Source organism: Canis aureus, chromosome 14, assembly GCF_053574225.1.
Source record: "Canis aureus isolate CA01 chromosome 14, VMU_Caureus_v.1.0, whole genome shotgun sequence".
Lineage (NCBI taxonomy): Eukaryota > Metazoa > Chordata > Mammalia > Carnivora > Canidae > Canis > Canis aureus.
In genome coordinates, this window is record NC_135624.1 from 53,739,610 (window position 1) to 53,756,931 (window position 17,322).

General features: G+C 33.7%; 1 long non-coding RNA gene across 5 annotated transcripts; it reads left to right on the plus strand.

Annotated features, from left to right (window-relative positions):
• Nucleotides 1-1,006: 1,006 nt before the first annotated feature.
• Nucleotides 1,007-16,984, plus strand: LOC144283700 (uncharacterized). 5 transcript variants are annotated; one of them, XR_013352251.1, is made up of 5 exons: nt 1,007-1,348; nt 4,504-4,613; nt 11,717-11,878; nt 15,255-15,365; nt 15,524-15,746. It is a non-coding gene; the product is annotated as an uncharacterized LOC144283700 (long non-coding RNA). The 5 variants fall into 5 exon arrangements; XR_013352252.1 differs by having other exon boundaries at nt 1,007-1,315; XR_013352254.1 differs by lacking the exons at nt 15,255-15,365; nt 15,524-15,746 and adding an exon at nt 15,753-16,984.
• Nucleotides 16,985-17,322: the final 338 nt, after the last annotated feature.

Sequence of the window (17,322 nt, forward strand, 5' to 3'; positions counted from 1 at the left end):
TAACAAGGACACTTGATGAAATGAGCACTGACTGGGTGGTATATGAAATGGATGAATCACTAAATTCTATCCCTGAAATTAATAATATGGGATATGTTAACTAAGTTAAATTTAAATAAAGAACTAAAAAAAAAAATAGCAGGTCTTTAAGTTTCCTATTGGCTATAAAACTCCATGAGGACTTAGGTTCTTGAAAGAGATAAAATGTCTTGAATATCAGGAGAAAACAATTTTTGGGTTAGTTAAGTCAATTTATTTAAATAGGTGGCAAAATAGAAAGCAGGAATTACGTTGGAAGTTATAACTCACTTCTACTACACCTGGCAATGACAATTCATGTTTCTTGAATCTACTCTCTGTTTCTTGATCCACCTTCTGAGCCATATTTCCTTTTCATGAAAGTTAGTATGTGTTTGCCACGGCACAATTTCCTCCGTCTACTTCCTGCAAGTAGAATTTTGGATGACTAAAGGACTATTTCATTTTGTACTGCTTCTGTTTCTTTCAGTTCAAGCTGGCACCTTGCTGAATATGGAAATCTTCAGACTTTGTAGATCTCCCATGAATCTTATTTGTGTCCACACCGTTTGACAAAAAAGTGCCAGTAGATTTTTTTTTTTTGACTAAGCCCTTTTCTAACTTATATTTCTCTTAAGGAATAATGTCCTTATAATTCTTAGAAGCCCATTTTTTTTTAAATTGAGAGAATCTGTGAACTGTACTCTCTAAAATCTTTTAAGAGTCTTTTGTCTGACTGAACAATACTTGCAGGTACCACTTTTGCTCTTTCTAAGGTCTTAACAAAGGATTTTGTAGTCATACTACCAGCTTCATTTTTTAGACCATACTATTGTATTAATTATACATTGCTTAATAACAAATCACCCAAAAATTCAGTTACTTAAAACAAGCATTTATCTTCTCATGAAGTTTCAGAAAATCAGAATCCTAGGGGTTGCTTTGATGGGTGGATCTGTTCAGATTGTCTTATGAGATTACAGTTAAACTGTCAATTGGGTAGCAGCTGTCTAAGAGTTGAAGGATCCACATCCAGGCTCACGACCATGGAAGGAGGCAGAGGCTTTAATTTCCTGCTTTTTTTGTAGGCCTCTTCATGCAGCGGACTCCTCCTCCCAAAATGAATGACACAGAGAGAGAGAGAGAGAGAGAGAAAATAAGATCCCACACATCCTCTTATGGTCTAGTCTTAGAGTCAGCAACCATTAATTCTGTTTCATTTTATTAGTTAGAAGGGAGTCTCTAAATCCAGCCAACACTCAACACAAGGGCATGGATATCAGGAGTCATCTTGAAGGTGGATTATCACAATACATTTCATCAGTTTTGGGTAATTCTTGGGCAGTACCATCTCAAGTTTTACTTTTGCTCATTATTACCTTTATCTTTTCATGCAAATTCAAATACACATATCTTTCCATCCTTTCCCTTTTCTCTTTTTTCATCTTCTTCTCTTGCTTTGCTTCAATCTCTATTAATGTTACTGATGTGTATTCTAATTTCAATTTGTTTTCCTTCTGCCGTGTTAAACCTACCTGTTGTAACATTAGTGTGAACTATTGCATTTTTTAGTTTGAGGATTAACCTTTTGCTATTTTTATTTATTCCTGGGTTTTGTGAAATTCTTAATTTTTAAATTTTCTTTTAATAAACATGCTAATCCTTGGGATTTAAAAAATTAAATATCTGTTTTTTTCTACTTGTCCATTTTTAAAATTTTTGACATTTTAATTTTGTTTCCTTATATGATGTATAAGTTTTACTTTATATGCTGAACATTGTATATGAAAAATAAAAAAGTCTGCATGAGGGTATCTTCCCCCAGAAGGAATTTATTTTTCTTCTAGTAAATAAAGCATGGGCATATCACCTGCCCAGGTAATGCTGGTAATTTTCCAATTTGCCTTTTTCCTAGCAGATATCACTTCTAAGGCTGAAGTGAAAGTTTGGCATATTTACTCAGCCCCCTCCTACTTGAAAGCTTCTAAACTCCAATTTTCATCAACCCAGTATGATAAAGTTGCTAAAATCTTTGGTTTCTCTTTCTCTGCACCTTGACCCATAGAGTTAAAACTTTGTGTTGTTGTTGTTAAACCTTGGTGTCAATTTTTGTCTCTTCAGCCCAAAGAGATTGCTACAAACTCTAGACCACTGCTGTATGTTTTTGCTCTTTGCCTCTGAACATTCAGTAAATAATCAAATGTCAAGCCTGGGAATGAGAGGAAAGTTAGCATCCACATCAATATATTTCTTTTCCTTCAGAATCTTTATTTCCCAAATACTGCTTACTGTGTTTAAAATACGATGCCTTCAAACACTGTTTTTATATTTTAACCATATTTTATAGTTAAGTTAGCTGGAGATTTACTCTCAAGTTATTTCATCTTTTCCAGAACAGAAGTCATTTCAAGTTTGTACAACAAATATGCATATTTAATACACAGATATATGGTTTTAGTTTTTTCCCTAACCTATAATCAATTCTTAAAAATGTTATGAGTGTAGAAGGCTGGGTATGGCTATGGTTCTCTAAAATATACTGGGAGCTAGATGATACATATATTAATTGGAGACAGCATCATGATACAGTCTGGATAAGGATAGAAGAAATTTTTTTCTGGTGTTAGAAATGAGTTCTTTTGATACTTGCCATATCAGTTGACTTCAAGTCCAAGCTCCTGAAGCAGTATAATAAGGCCACAAAATAGCAGATTAAATTCTGTTACCTTAAAGAAGATTTTGCTTAGAACTACCAAAACCCAGAGGAAAAAATTATATTTCATTGGGATTAATGGATTATGTCTATTGAATGCAAAAAGTTAAAACTACATTATATCTACTGTTGTGAACACTCCAGCCAAGAGAGGCTGTCTTTATATTTATAGATTCTTGCTTTGAACTGCATATAACTTTCTCAAACGTCTCTTTGGCAGTGAAACTTTCTGTGATTTCCTAAAAATAATCTTATTTTCGGGTTCGACTTTTTTCAGTAGAAAAGTTTATACCATTTTATATTTCTTATATAACCAAAAACTAATGTGATAATATAATAGTGCTTAAAGAATAAGGGTAGAATGTGTCAGAAAATGGCAGCTGTCCTTTAAGAAAATATTACAATATTTAAATTTTTTACACTGCAGATCCCATTTTCTATTGCAATAATTATAATGCCAACTCATCTTTTTAAGATTAATGATTAGATTTAAAATTTATTATCACACTTAACTGAAACTCTAGTCTCTTTCCACAAAACTCCAAAAAAATCTAAATATTTTAACATGTCCTACAAAGCCATATGACCTGAATTGCCATTATGCAACATTATGAATTATCAACTTTTTCCACCTCATCTTCTACCTCTCCATATCGCTTACCTTTACTTAACCACTGGACCAATACTGTCCCTTCAAATTGTCAACTGATACTCGCCTGAAGGACTTTGTCCTTATTCTCTTAAATTGAAGTACTCTTCTTACATTTTAGATTTTTATATGACTTTTTCCTTTGTTTCACTTAAGGTTTTCCTCAGTTTTTATATTTTCATTTGCCTTCCTTTGTCATCCTAACAAAATAGCATTGCCATCTCTGCCTCGTCATTTTTTATCCCCATTCCCAGATTACTTTCTTTGAATAACTTTGAATATTATATATTTGTTGTTTTACTTGACAGTGTTTGTTTCACCCACTAAAGTATAGGTTTCATAAAAAAAATTGTATTATAAATATTAGTGCCTAAAAGAAGAATAAGTAGTGGATATTCATTATTGACTAAAGGACTCCCAGCTCCCTCATTCACACATATAAGTAGAAAAAGACAAGACATAACTAGTAAAACAATATTATTTATAGAATTAATCATCTAAGAAAGATTTCATGTTTCTATTGGTTGTGTGTCCATAACTTATTTGAGAAACAAGCTGATACTTTGATCCCATCTTTAGAGATGTTTATAATCTCTGGATGGGGAATCATAGCATTTGGATCCTAGTTATGTACTATAGTTTATAGGTAGGTATATGTTCCCTGGAGGGTGAGAGATATGGGTTCAATTCCCAGGTTTGACTTTTATGACTTCAGTGCTATTGGGTAAATTGCTCTCAGTACCTCAGTTTCTCATCTGTATAATCAAAATTATGATAGTTATACTTCATTAAATTAGATAAACTGTGTATGTGGCCTGAAACAGAATGGCTAAACCATAAAATGTACTTATTATTTTTACTATCAGTTTTGTTTCATGAGATATAGTCTATGAGTGACCACGTAAGTCTCAGAAGCTCACTTTCTCATCTTCAAAGTAGAGCATTAACAAAATTTTCAAATATTTTCTTCTTTGGTGGTAGAGCATAGTTAGTAGTTGCTCTCACCATTTAGAGTCTCCCAACACTGAAAAACAATTATTAAGAGTTCTCTTTTCCAAAGTAAGCAAACAATCTCAAGTCTTTAACCCTCAGGGCTAACATTTTTCATTTTATTCTGAGTCAGACCCTGGCCTCATGAAGAGGACAAGAGCTGGTTCTGCTGTTATTGATGAATACAATCAAACACACAATTCCCAAATTACTATGTCTTCTTTGCCTTGTGGATGGGCTAAGGTAAATACGGGCAGACTAGTCTTTAATTTGTTTTATTTAACCATGGTTCATGGAGTCATCAAAATTGACATCTCTCTTTTTTTAAGATTTTATTTATTCATTAGACACACACACACACAGAGACAGAGAGAGACACAGAGAGAGAGAGAGAGGCAGAGACACAAGCAGAAAAAGAAGCAGGCTCCATGCAGGGAGTCTGACGTGGGACTCGATCCTGGGTCTCCAGGATCACGCACTGGGCTGAAGGCGGCACTAAACAGCTGAGCCACCTGGGCTGCCCCTTGACATCTCTTTTGAATTTTCATCATATTCTCTGGCCGAGGTCAGATTACATTTATAATTATATGAGTTTGGAGGTTTTCAAGTACATTTAAAGAAAAAAAAATATACCTCAACTAGTTTAAAAAAGGATTTTATTGGCTTACTTACCTTAAAAAGTTCAGAAGTAAACAATATTAGACCCTCTAGGACTTCATGTCTGTAGCTTCACTGAGCTTATAATGGTGTCAATTTTTACACTAGAATTCTAGATTCTCCTATTAGGATAGAAACATCACTAAAGCATGTTCAGACCATACATTTTTACATTTCCCAATCCAGGATAAAATAGAACGTATCTCTTGCTATCTCTTCAGATCTTGGAGATTACTTATTTCCATTGAGTTGAATCAATTTTTATTGGCTAGGGACGTTTGTTTCAGGCAATCAACCCCACTCAAGCCCTGTAGCCAAGAAAGGGAAGATAAAAAAATGTTGATGGAGGAAAGAGAATTGGAACTTAAGAGGCAATCAACAAATGTCTACCACCCTCTTAAGATAGACAGAAAGCCTATCTGGTAAATACCACCAAGAATGCACCTGCAGTCAAAGTTAGGATTATTAAATTATTAAATTTCTGCAGCAAGGAAAAGCACTTTCAATGGGGAACAATGGCCAGATAAATAAAAAGGATGGGCTTTTAATAGGGCTTGTTTGTACCTAATAACTGTTTCCTTTTTTAAAGATTATTTATTATTTATTTATTCATGAGAGACACAGAGAGAGAGAGAGGCAAGTACATGGGCAGAGGGAGAAGCAGGCTCCATGCAGGAAGCCCAACATGGGACTCGATCCCAGGACTCCAGGATCATGCCCTGGGCTGAAGGCGGCACTAAACCGCTGAGCCACCTGGGCTGCTCCTAACAGCTGTTTCTAAGGAGCAATTAGAGAAACATGAAACAGCTCTGAATTGTTTATCACTGTAGTCTTATCCAGGAGGCAGGAGAAACAAAGCAGAGCTAAGGAAGTCACTGGTAAGGAAATAATTGCTCAAATTATGTGGCCTTGCCCACATCTACTTGGAAATATTCTTTTAGAATATTAAAATTCTGTATAGTCTGATTACCAGCAGCACTAATAGTAAGACTTTGGGTTCTGTTTCTTCAGCAACTACAAAGTTAAGATAAGTGAGGAATGCTGTGAAAATAATAATTTAAAAAAAATCAAGAAAGTGAACCTCCAAAATTACTTTTATCTGAAAAACTGAGGTTGGAAATTGAGGCTACTTCAGTAGGTCAAAGTGACCCCAATTGTTCAGATCCTTTGAGCAAAGGCAAATGTTCCATTGTTGCTGATTCAATTTTTAACAGTACTGTTTCTCACAGCTGAGTGTTTTAATCAAGATTTCTTACCACCTTGACTTTGAAGTTAATTAATAAAATATATCTTTATATATGCAAAATAAATAACTACACTCCTCTTTTAAAGGGATTTTTAGTGAAGTTTCCATTTCACAGAAAAATTGAGGGAAGATGTAGAGATTCCCCATCTACTTTCTGCCCACACATGCACAGCCCCCCTCAATATCAACATCTCCCAATTAGAGTGTCAGTTGTTACAATTGGTCTATCTACACTGACACATCATAATCATTTCAAGTCTATAGTTTCCATGAAATTTCGCTCTTGGTGTTGTACATTGTATGTGTTTGGACAAACGTGTAATAATATGTATCTACCATTATAGTATTATACAGAATATTTTAACTGCTCTAAATACCCCTGTGTTTTGACTATTCACCCCTATTACTACTCCCAATTCCTGGGAACCACGGATCACTGACAATGAAAACACTGTCATTCTAGTTTTACTTTTTATATAATGTCATATAGTTGGAATTACAAAGTATGCAGCTTTTTCAGATTGGTTTCTTTTGATTAGTAACATGCATGCAAAGTTTCTCCATGACTTTTCATGGCCGATAACCCATTTCTCTTTAGCAATGAATACTATTCTGTGGTCTGGATGTACCACAATTTATCCATTCACCTGCTAAAGGACATCTTAGTTGTTCCTACGTTTTAGCAATGACAAATAAAGCTGCTGTAAACATTCATGTGCAAACTTTTGTGTAGACCTAAATTATCAGTTCCTTTGGGTCAATACCACAGAGCTCAATTGCTGGATCATATGGTTAGAGTGTGTTTAACTTCATTAAAAAAAAAAAAAAAAAAAAAAAAAAAAAAAAAAAACACATTAAATTGTCTTCCCAACTGGTGGTATCATTTTGTATGCCTGTTAAAAGTGAATGAGTTACAGTTGCTCCACGTCCTCACCAGCATTTAGTGTTGTCAGTTTCAGATTTTGGCTATTAGAATAGATGTGTAGTGGCATTTTGTTGTTGTTTTAGTTTTCATTGTCTTGATGAGAAATTATTCTATGTATCTTTTCATATACTTATTTGCCATCTGTACATATTTGGTGAATCATTTGTTAAGGTCTTTGGCTCATTTTCTAATTGGATTTTTTGTTTCTTATTGTTGAATTTTAATAGTTCTTTGTATATTTTGGGTAACAGTCCTTTATCTGGTGTGTCTTTTGACTGAGGCTGAGGCTCATATTCTCATTGTCTTGACACTGTCTTTCACAGAGCAGAAGTTTTTAATTTTAATGAAGTTCAGCTTTTCAATTGTTTCTTTCATGGGTTGTGCCTTTTTTTGTTGCATCTAAAAAATCATCACTATACACAAACTTATCTAGGTTTTTTTGTCATATTTTAGGAGTTTTTAATAGTGTGATTCTTGTCTCACAAAATGAGTTAGGAATTGTTCCCCTGCTTCTATTCTCTGAAAGACATTATAGAGAATTGGTATAATTTCTTTCTTAAATGTTTAGTAGAATTCACCAGTGACCCTATGTGGGCCTGATGCTATTTGTTTTGGGAAGTTATTAATTATTGACTCAATTTCTTCAATAGACATAGGCCTGTTCAGATGACCTATTCTGTGAATTTTGGCAGCTTGTGTAGTTCAAGGGATTGGTCTATTTCATCTAGGTTACCAAATTTGTTGTGTAGAGCTGCTCATATAACTGCTACATTTTTAATCTACAATTTTATTTTAATTTTTAATCAGATAAAAACTACTAACATTATTAAATGAGTATGATCATTTCTATAATAAGCAAGATTAAAGACTCATGCCAGAAAATAACCAATCAAATAAACAAATGACATTCTCTAACTTATTGTTGAGTATATATCCTGTAAAATACTCATGAAAGCTCTTAAATTAACTTTGTAAATATCTGTGGTAAAAAAAGGGGTTTTCCATTTTTTGTTCTGTTTTCTTTCCTTTTGTTTTATTTATTTTTGTTTGTTTGCCATAGATTCTTACATCTAAAAATTAACATTAGTGAGTTTTTATTCTGTCCCAATAATTTTTCAGATAAGAGATGAGAAATGCATATTGGTAAGGTAACTTGCTCATGTTCACAAACTAATTAGTGCCAGAGTTAGGAGTAGAAGAGAAATATGGAGCTCTTTTTACCACAGTGCACTCTTATCAGCTAAGTGGCAGCAGTTAGGAAAGATCTATGCAGGAAGGTGCATGCCATATTGGCTCTAGTTATAAGAACTTGCTGGACAGAAATTCCTTCCCTTGAATAATCAATCATTTTCTTCCATGAGTTTACTATCTGTGTGCCATTCATCTGGACAGTATAATTATTGGTGAAATCATTTCAACTGCCATTGGAAAACTCGCTCTTATTATGATTTTAGTAGGAAAATTTTACCTATAGCTTTTGCCATCTAATAATTCTTTCTTTTTTTTAAATTTTTATTTATTTATGATAGTCACAGAGAGAGAGAGAGAGGCAGAGACATAGGCAGAGGGAGAAGCAGGCTCCAGGCACCGGGAGCCCGACGTGGGATTCGATCCCGGGTCTCCAGGATCGCGCCCTGGGCCAAAGGCAGGCGCCAAACTGCTGCGCCACCCAGGGATCCCGCCATCTAATAATTCTTAAACTTCCTTGGTATGGACTAGAATGTGGGAGCTTATCTAATTTAGGGCCTTGAAAATTCTATAGTATTTGAATTGTAGGGAATAATCTTTGGGAAATCAGGAAAGATGAGAAGTCAATTTTACTGCAGAGGGTTGAGCTCTCTCTATATGGATAATGTATATATACATTAAATAGCTACATGCATCATAGGATTATTTTCATTTTTTGTAATATATTTTAGTAATATCACTATTGAATTGTAAAGCATTGCATTTTGAATAAGTCACATTAGTTGTCACAGTGACAATTCAGAATTGAATAAAGAGTTGATCCTTAGCATCTGACACTCTTCCTAGAAATATTCATGGTCTTATATGTTAAGGTTGATTCTTCTGCCTGAGATTGTCATTTTTTAAAAGTGATTGGTGAACATATCTGTCTTTCTTTGATAGGTAACATGAAGGTTTTAGGACTTCAAAGAAGTTTTATTTTCTAAAATAAAGAAATTGTCATAGTCCATAGTTTTTTGCTTTGCCTTTTTTATTTACCCTGGCTGTTTTTCTAAAAAACTAATTTTTATCTTTTTTTCAAGAAGTCTATGATGTAATGAAAATCAATATTCTCTTTATCTATAGATGTGAGACTCAATATCAAACACGCATAAGAATGTATATTAGCTTATATTTAGAAAATTAATACATGTTATTTATTTTAGCCCACTTGTATTTATTGATGACTACTATGCTAACACCCTTTCCCTTTCTCCCAATCACCCTAAGTATACCATTGATATTTTGTGAAAAACTTCAAGAATTCATTCAAGAATATATTGTTTGATAATTACAGATATTCATTAAAAGACATTCTCCTTGTTCGAGGGACTGAAGGCTGGCCTTACACAAAACAGAAGTAGGGCATAGTTGGGACAACTTTATTCACATGAAAACAACAGTGTGGCAATTTCCTGTAAAAGTGCTTTGCCTTAATTGGCATTTATAACCTGACCCTGAAAACAGACAAGTATGAGATAATGTTCCATATAAGAGCAGATGACTGGAACAGAAAAAAAAAAAAAAAAAAGATTTCTGCCATCAAGAAAGAAAAGCTAGTGGGCTATCTTCTTAACTAGGATGATTTGGAAAATAAAATCTCATTATGTATATAGAAAGGAAAAGGAAGATATTTGCCTTCCCAGCTGGAACTGACTCTTCACTCTGTCTAGCTCTTTTCAAACCATTTACTTTCACTTCTTCAACAGACACTTTTGAGCATCCTTTGTGTCAGGCAGTATTCTAGACTCTAGAGTCATATAATAGCAATTAATTAGAGCAAACCAAGTCCTTGACTTTAGGGAGCTTACTTTCTTTTCTTTTTTTTTTTTAAGATTTTATTTATTTATTCATGAGACACAGAAAAAGAGAGAGGGAGAGAGAGGCAGAGACACAGGCAGAGGGAGAAGCAGGCTCCATGCAGGGAGCCCAATGTGGGACTCGATCCCAGGACTTCAGGATCACGCCCTGGGCCGAAGCCAGATGCTTAACCGCTGAGCCACCCGGGTTGCCCAGGAGCTTACTTTCTAGTGAGGAGAGAAAGACATACACAAATAAGGAAATAAATAAATACGTAACATTCCAAATAAAATAAAATAGAAATTGGGAGTTGGAGACATTGATTCAACATGTATTTATTTGTAACTTTTGTGTGCAAATGTAATCTTACTTCTTAGAAATGCAAAGAGAGGGCACCTGGGTGGCTCAGTTGGTTGAGCATCTGCCTTAGGCTCAGGTAGTGATCTAGGAGTCCCGGGATAGGGCACTGTATCCCAGCATCCGGCTCCCTTGCTCAGTGGGGAGTCTGCTTCTCCTCTCCTTCTGTCTGCCATTCCCCCTGCTTGTTCTCTCTCTCTCTCTCTTGCTCTCAAATAAATAAATAAATTCTTAAAAAAAGAAAAGAAATGCAAAGAGAAGTGTTCCACCCTTGGGAGTTCACAATGGGAAACAGATAAATAAACAGGTAAAATTAAAAAAAAAGTAAGAGAGCAAAAATGCAATAAAGAAACATTACATTCTGCCTCCATATTTTTTTCCTAGGATTATGGTGATTGGGAAGATGGTGTTAGAGTAAACCTGTTAAAGAAACTTGTAATTAGAAGAACTATGAGTTTTCTATAGAGCAGCATGGTCCAACAGAAATATAACATGAGCCAGAAACAAAAGCCACATATGCAGTTTTAAATTTTGTAGTTACCTGATATAAAGTGAAATGAATTTTAATAAAATATTTAATTCAATATGTTCAAAATATAACTTCAACATTTAATTACTATAACATTATTAATGAAATTTATACTCTCTTTTCCAAACCAAGTCTTCAAAATCTACTATGTATTTCCATTTAAGCATAACTCATTTTGGACTAATAATATGACAATTGCTCAATAGCTCATTGCTACCATATTATACAGCACATCTAGAGATGATTTCCTCTCAGTTTACCCCTCCTGTCCTCTGCGGTTATTATTTTGGAAATAAATACATATAGAGATTTTAACAAAGTCAGAGTATTGACTTTCTAGCTTGTTTTTATTACTGCAGCTGGCAATATGAGGGGCTTTTCTGCTTACTATGTTAAACATTTGGGTAATATCTCCAATAAGTTACAAAGAAGTAGGCATTTTTATGTGGAGAAAAATGGAGCTATATTTGAATAAAATAAATTTAATTTCTGAGAGTATTTTTTCTCTGCTAAATCACTATGAAATTGTTATTTTAAGAGGCAACGAAAGCTTGGTTTTGTTTATTTCACTTTTTTTTTTTTTTTTTTGGTCCTGTAACAATGAGAATATGAAGGTCAAGCTCAAGTGTTTCGAGATATTCTGAAATTGTAAAGCACAATGTAAAAGACAAGAAACTGTATTTCTCCTGGTTCCTCATTGAATTACATAGTGACTAAGAACTGCCAACTTGCTGACTATATATATTTTTAAGTCCAAAAGGCAAAAGGTGAGTATTCACCATTGACCTGCTTGTCAAAAACAGTGAACAATTTTTCTAGATGCTGACAGCTTATATGATTTTTTTACATGCTTTGTCCTTACAGCCTTCTCTCTCAGGTGTTTTCTATCTGTGCCTTTCTAGACCATTCGTTCAGATGATAGCTGAATTTACATACTCAGTAATCTATAAGAAGATTTAATTTGGTTAATCTGGGACTGATTTACAGCCTATAATCTTGAAAGTGTTAGATGTCATAATACAGTATCAATAAACTACAACATGTAAAAAAAACAATCTAGTTTAATATTATATTTATGGGTTATTAGGCATTCTGACCCTTACATAAATATGAAAAGACTAATGCTGAAATATCCTCTAAATCTAAGTACATTATTCTTATAGGATTAAAATTAGAAAGTTATTATTCCATATACATAATTTGATCAGAAAGTGGGGGAAAAAAAGTATATTCTTCTTCACTACAGTAACTTATGGCTAGCTTCTATTTTTAACTGTGTCTAACTGAATAATTTAGTTCGTAGTAAAATAAAGAAATATTCATGCTATTATACTGTACCCCTGTTTTTGTTTCAGGTCAACTGATATTGAAGCATTGATCTTTTCTAGGCTGTAGTTTTCTCCTCATTAATAAAATTTGAGGACACTGCTATGTTCACCCAGTAAATAAACTGAAAATGCAGCCATCATATATAGATAACAGAATGCATCATGAAATCTTTAACTTTTCTTTTCATTGATTTATGTTGGTGGTAGAGGGTGGTGGTGGATATTCAAATCTCTCAAAGGATTTTAACATTCCTGAATATATTTACTTCTATTCGTATCATATTGGTGTGGTTTACTCAAATTATTTTTTTTAATTTTTTTATTTACTTATGATAGTCACACAGAGAGAGAGAGAGAGGCAGAGACACAGGCAGAGGGAGAAGCAGGCTCCATGCACCGGGAGCCCGATGTGGGATTTGATCCTGGGTCTCCAGGATCACGCCCTGGGCCAAAGGGCAGGCGCTAAACCGCTGCGCCACCCAGGGATCCTACTCAAATTATTAACTTAGAAAAAAATCTGCCAGTTACTCTAGATTTCTTCATTTCTTGGCATAAAATACAAAATGTTAAAGATTTTATTAAAGACAATTTTATTTTATTTATTTTTTAAAGAATTTATTTATTCATGAGAGACACAGAGAGAGAGAGAGAGAGAGAGGCAGAGACACAGGCAGAGGCAGAAGCAGGTTCCATGCAGGGAGCCCGACATGGGACTCGATCCCAGGACTCCAGGATTACACCCTGGGCCAAAGACAAGCACTAAACTGCCAAGCCACCCAGGGATCCCCCACAATTTTATTTTTTAAGACATTATTTTAAGCTGAGGGGTGACCAACTGAGTTTACTAATGAGATATTTTAAGACTGATTATCAAGTTACTGAACATATCTGTAAATGTCATTTTATTTGTTTCCTGAGACTAAAGATTTGTGACTTAAATCTTTTTTTGGTAGTAGAATCCACAGGTATTTACAATGTCAATATTTGTCCTTTCTGTTTTATTTGCTGTAGCATGCTATTAAAAACTATGTGCAGACTTTTAAAATTTCATTAGACATTTGTAGTTACTCCTTACACAATTTTTACAAGATAAGGAAAGAATCACTTACAAATAAACAAACAAGCAAACAAACAAACAGACAAGATAAAGTGTCAGCTCTAGAAATCCCAAATGATCTATTCAACATTTAGGGACTATCACAATGGGCCATGTTGATTTATCAGAGATCCAGTGTAGGTAGAGACCAGAGTGCTGAGTAGCCTTCCCTCACACAGTCTCATTTTATCCTGTTGCTGCTGGATGGGAGTTGGGACTCAGCTCCTCACCAGGTCCTGCTGGTACCAGGGCAGGGTACATGAAGTGCTGACTAGCCCACCTCTTTACTACCTTACTAAGTGTAGTTGGCAGTTCAGCTCCCTTGCTAGACATCCACGAAAGTACCCTGGCAGGTGAATAATAACACCATCCATTTCTGCTGGGCAGAGATTGAAGACCAGCTCTCTGTTTAGATTCATTGACATTTTCCTGACAGTAGAATTAGAGCATCGCCTCTTTATGCCCGTAGGAGATGGGGGATCAATATCTGTGGTGGGCTAATTCTAAAATCATCACCCAAGATGTTCCTCCTTAATACCAATGATGATAAATATGGAGACCCTCTTGCCCATATTTATGCTGTGTTCATATCAAAATGGGTTTTGCAGATATAGTTAAGGTTGCTAACCAGTCAACATTGAGTTACTCAGAGGAAATCATCTAGGTGGGTTTAATTTATTTACATTAACCTATTAAAAGCAGAGGTATTTCTCTAGCTAGTAGCAGAATGGGAAGCCAGAAATATGCAAAAAAAAAAAAAAAAGGTTCTGTACATCTTAACTGACTTTAAAAATGGAAGGCCATGTGTGAGTACTACATAGCAGCCTTTAGGAGCTAAAAGCAACCCTTAACTAGCAGCCAGTAATAATTAAAAGTAGGATGAAGGTGGTTGATTATATGAATAGGAGGCTCAGAGATTTTTCTGTGATAAGATTATGAAGCTCTCTGATTTTGTTTCTTGAGTGGCATCCCTTGGCCACTACCCAACCACTTGCAATATATGAATATCAGGATGCTGATTTTAATGATTGCCTAAGAATGGCCTAGGTTATTGAATCTTTACTAGAAACTAGAGTAATCCAAAAGTCCTGAGTTATTTATTAGTGTAATTTGAAAATAATCACAATTTATTTGCTCTAATTAAATATTTTGATAACAGATGTGAATGAAAAGAATCACACATAAGAATAATCTGTGGACATTTATCTGGTTTTATAGTGGTTATAGAGAATAGGGCTTTGAATAACTTGATTTGTTTCATCACTGAATCAACATATTTTTATATAATTTGTCATTGGAAAACTCTGTTATTGTACAGTTTGTTTTAGATATGAGCCTTTATTATTAAGAGTCAGTAATGGGGTGAAAGAGCAAATGCAAAAGAAAGCTTTCCCAGATTTTCCTATATCCATATCTTTGATGATGGGGGCAGTCACCAGTTGTATTAAGAGTACATGGATTTGGAAAAGGAGAGGGACTTCCTACTAAAGGATTCTTGAAGAAGTTGATTTCATGGAAATACAACTAATGCCCATAGGAACAGTTAGGATATCGGAGCTGCTTATTCAGTTTTAAAATCTATTATGGTATAAAAATGAAATACGGACTTCAGTGGAAGAAGCAATAATTTCCTGAATGTTAAAGGAAAACCCTTAATAGCTACATAAAACTAGAAGTAAACTTTGTTTACAAATGCAGCAATATTGTTCTCAATTTCAGTATCGAAATCAATCAAGACTGAAAAGCTAAAGTGTCACTGACGAGCTATTCCCTCATGATTCCTTTTTACTCAAATCACATTGGAGCCTGAGTTGTGTTCAGTGATAGAAGGTAACATTTGCTGAGTGTACTGAGTGACATTTGCAATATGCCCTTATTGAAATCCCAAATAGTATTTATAAAGAAAGTTTCAATCAAAAACATTTTCAACCCATTTACTGATACAAACTATATAATCTTCATTACTTTCCCTGTTTCCTATTATATAGCTTCTTCTAAACTGACTATCACGAAAGGAAGAAAATAATATTTTTTACATAGCAAGAACACAAGATTTCAAGGTGATTTCTACATTGGTGAATATGTATTGTCAGTTAGATTTGCTGTAAACATTTCTGAAATGAATTCAAGACTGCTTTTCAGTATCAGATGAAAAAGCATATGTAAGAATAGAGATTCTATATCTATGTTACTGATGAGGCTTTATTTCCTCCGTAGGTATATTACAAATAAAAAAAAGTAAACCTAACAATGAGGCTGAAAAAAATGTTTCCTGAGCACCTACAAAATTCATTATGAGCCTATCATTTCCTTTTCAACGTTAGATGTTTGTATATTGTCACCAAACTTTCAAGTGAAGGCTTTCAAAATACAGGAGAATAAAGGGTGGGGAAATGGAAGTATGTATTGAATATGATGATGTACAACTATATACTTTTCACGATAAGTTCAATTTTTTTTACGTGAAATGGCTGTATTTTTTCTAAGCACAAAGAAGAATTGCATAATCATGATATATTTAAAACTATCTTAAAATGAAGATTTTGGGATATAAAGTATATACATTTAAAGTATTAATACATCTTTTAAATTAGTGGAGATTATATTAATGTCTTATTCAGTACTTGTATTAGATGGCTAGCCATTTGAAAAGTAAAATGAAGCTGGATTGAAAAAATAAGTTGGGCTGAATCAAAATTTTAAAGAAAAAAGGCAACTACTAGATAATCATTCAGATTGTGGAAACAAATACACATATTCCAAAAAGAGAGCCTTATACTGAAATAAAATCATCACGAAAATTCTAGAAGATAAACTAAAAAATTTAGTACTGTGAATAAAAGAGAGAAAATGCCAATTTTTATTATGAAAGGAACATCAATAAATCATCAGTAAAAAGGAACACCCCAAATAAAATGAGAGCAAAAAAAATGAACTACAAAACAAATGATTAATTTCACTTATAATAAAGTTAAAATAGAGTTTAAAAAGTACATGTCTATTTGTCTATCCACTTATCTATATTTCTTTATATCAGAATATATGTTCACATTCTACCAAAAAATATGAAACGGAGTTTTTTCTTCATTTCAACAATAGTGTTAATTATATGTGTCTGTCTTATATTGTTGGCAGGGAGAAAGAAAGCCTCTATCTTTTACTGTTGGTGGAATGTGAACTGAGTTGCTACATCATTTTGGAGGATGTTTTATTAATTGCTAAGCATTATATGTTCTTTGCCACACTCTCATCCTTAGAAATTAATATCACAAACACATTCACATCAATGGGACAATATAGGCTTCCATATAGAAGAGTTTAAATTTATTGCATCATGGTTTGTGCTTTTTCTCTTCAGTAGATTAATAAATGAAGTATGACCTACTCATATGACTGTATCTTTTTGTGTCAACAACAAAAAACTGAAAAATGGATGTTTACAATTTAATGTAAAGCAAATTAAAACATTGTAAAATATTAAGTGTATTACTATTTTTAATGTAATGAAATATACAATAAATATGATTTATTATCATACAAACATATAAAACGAATTAATCTTGTTTAGTTATTTATTTCATAACTATTTTGAGAACCTACTTGGTGCAATCACAAGGTTCTTTTTCTTTTTTATTATATTATGCAATCACATGATTTTTAATTACTGTGTAATAGTTGGTATGCAAATAGTCAATATACATATATTTATATAGTGAAAAAAAATACAGTAAAATGAATACCCATCAGTCTACAATCTAACTTAACTGGAACTTTGCCAATAGCATTG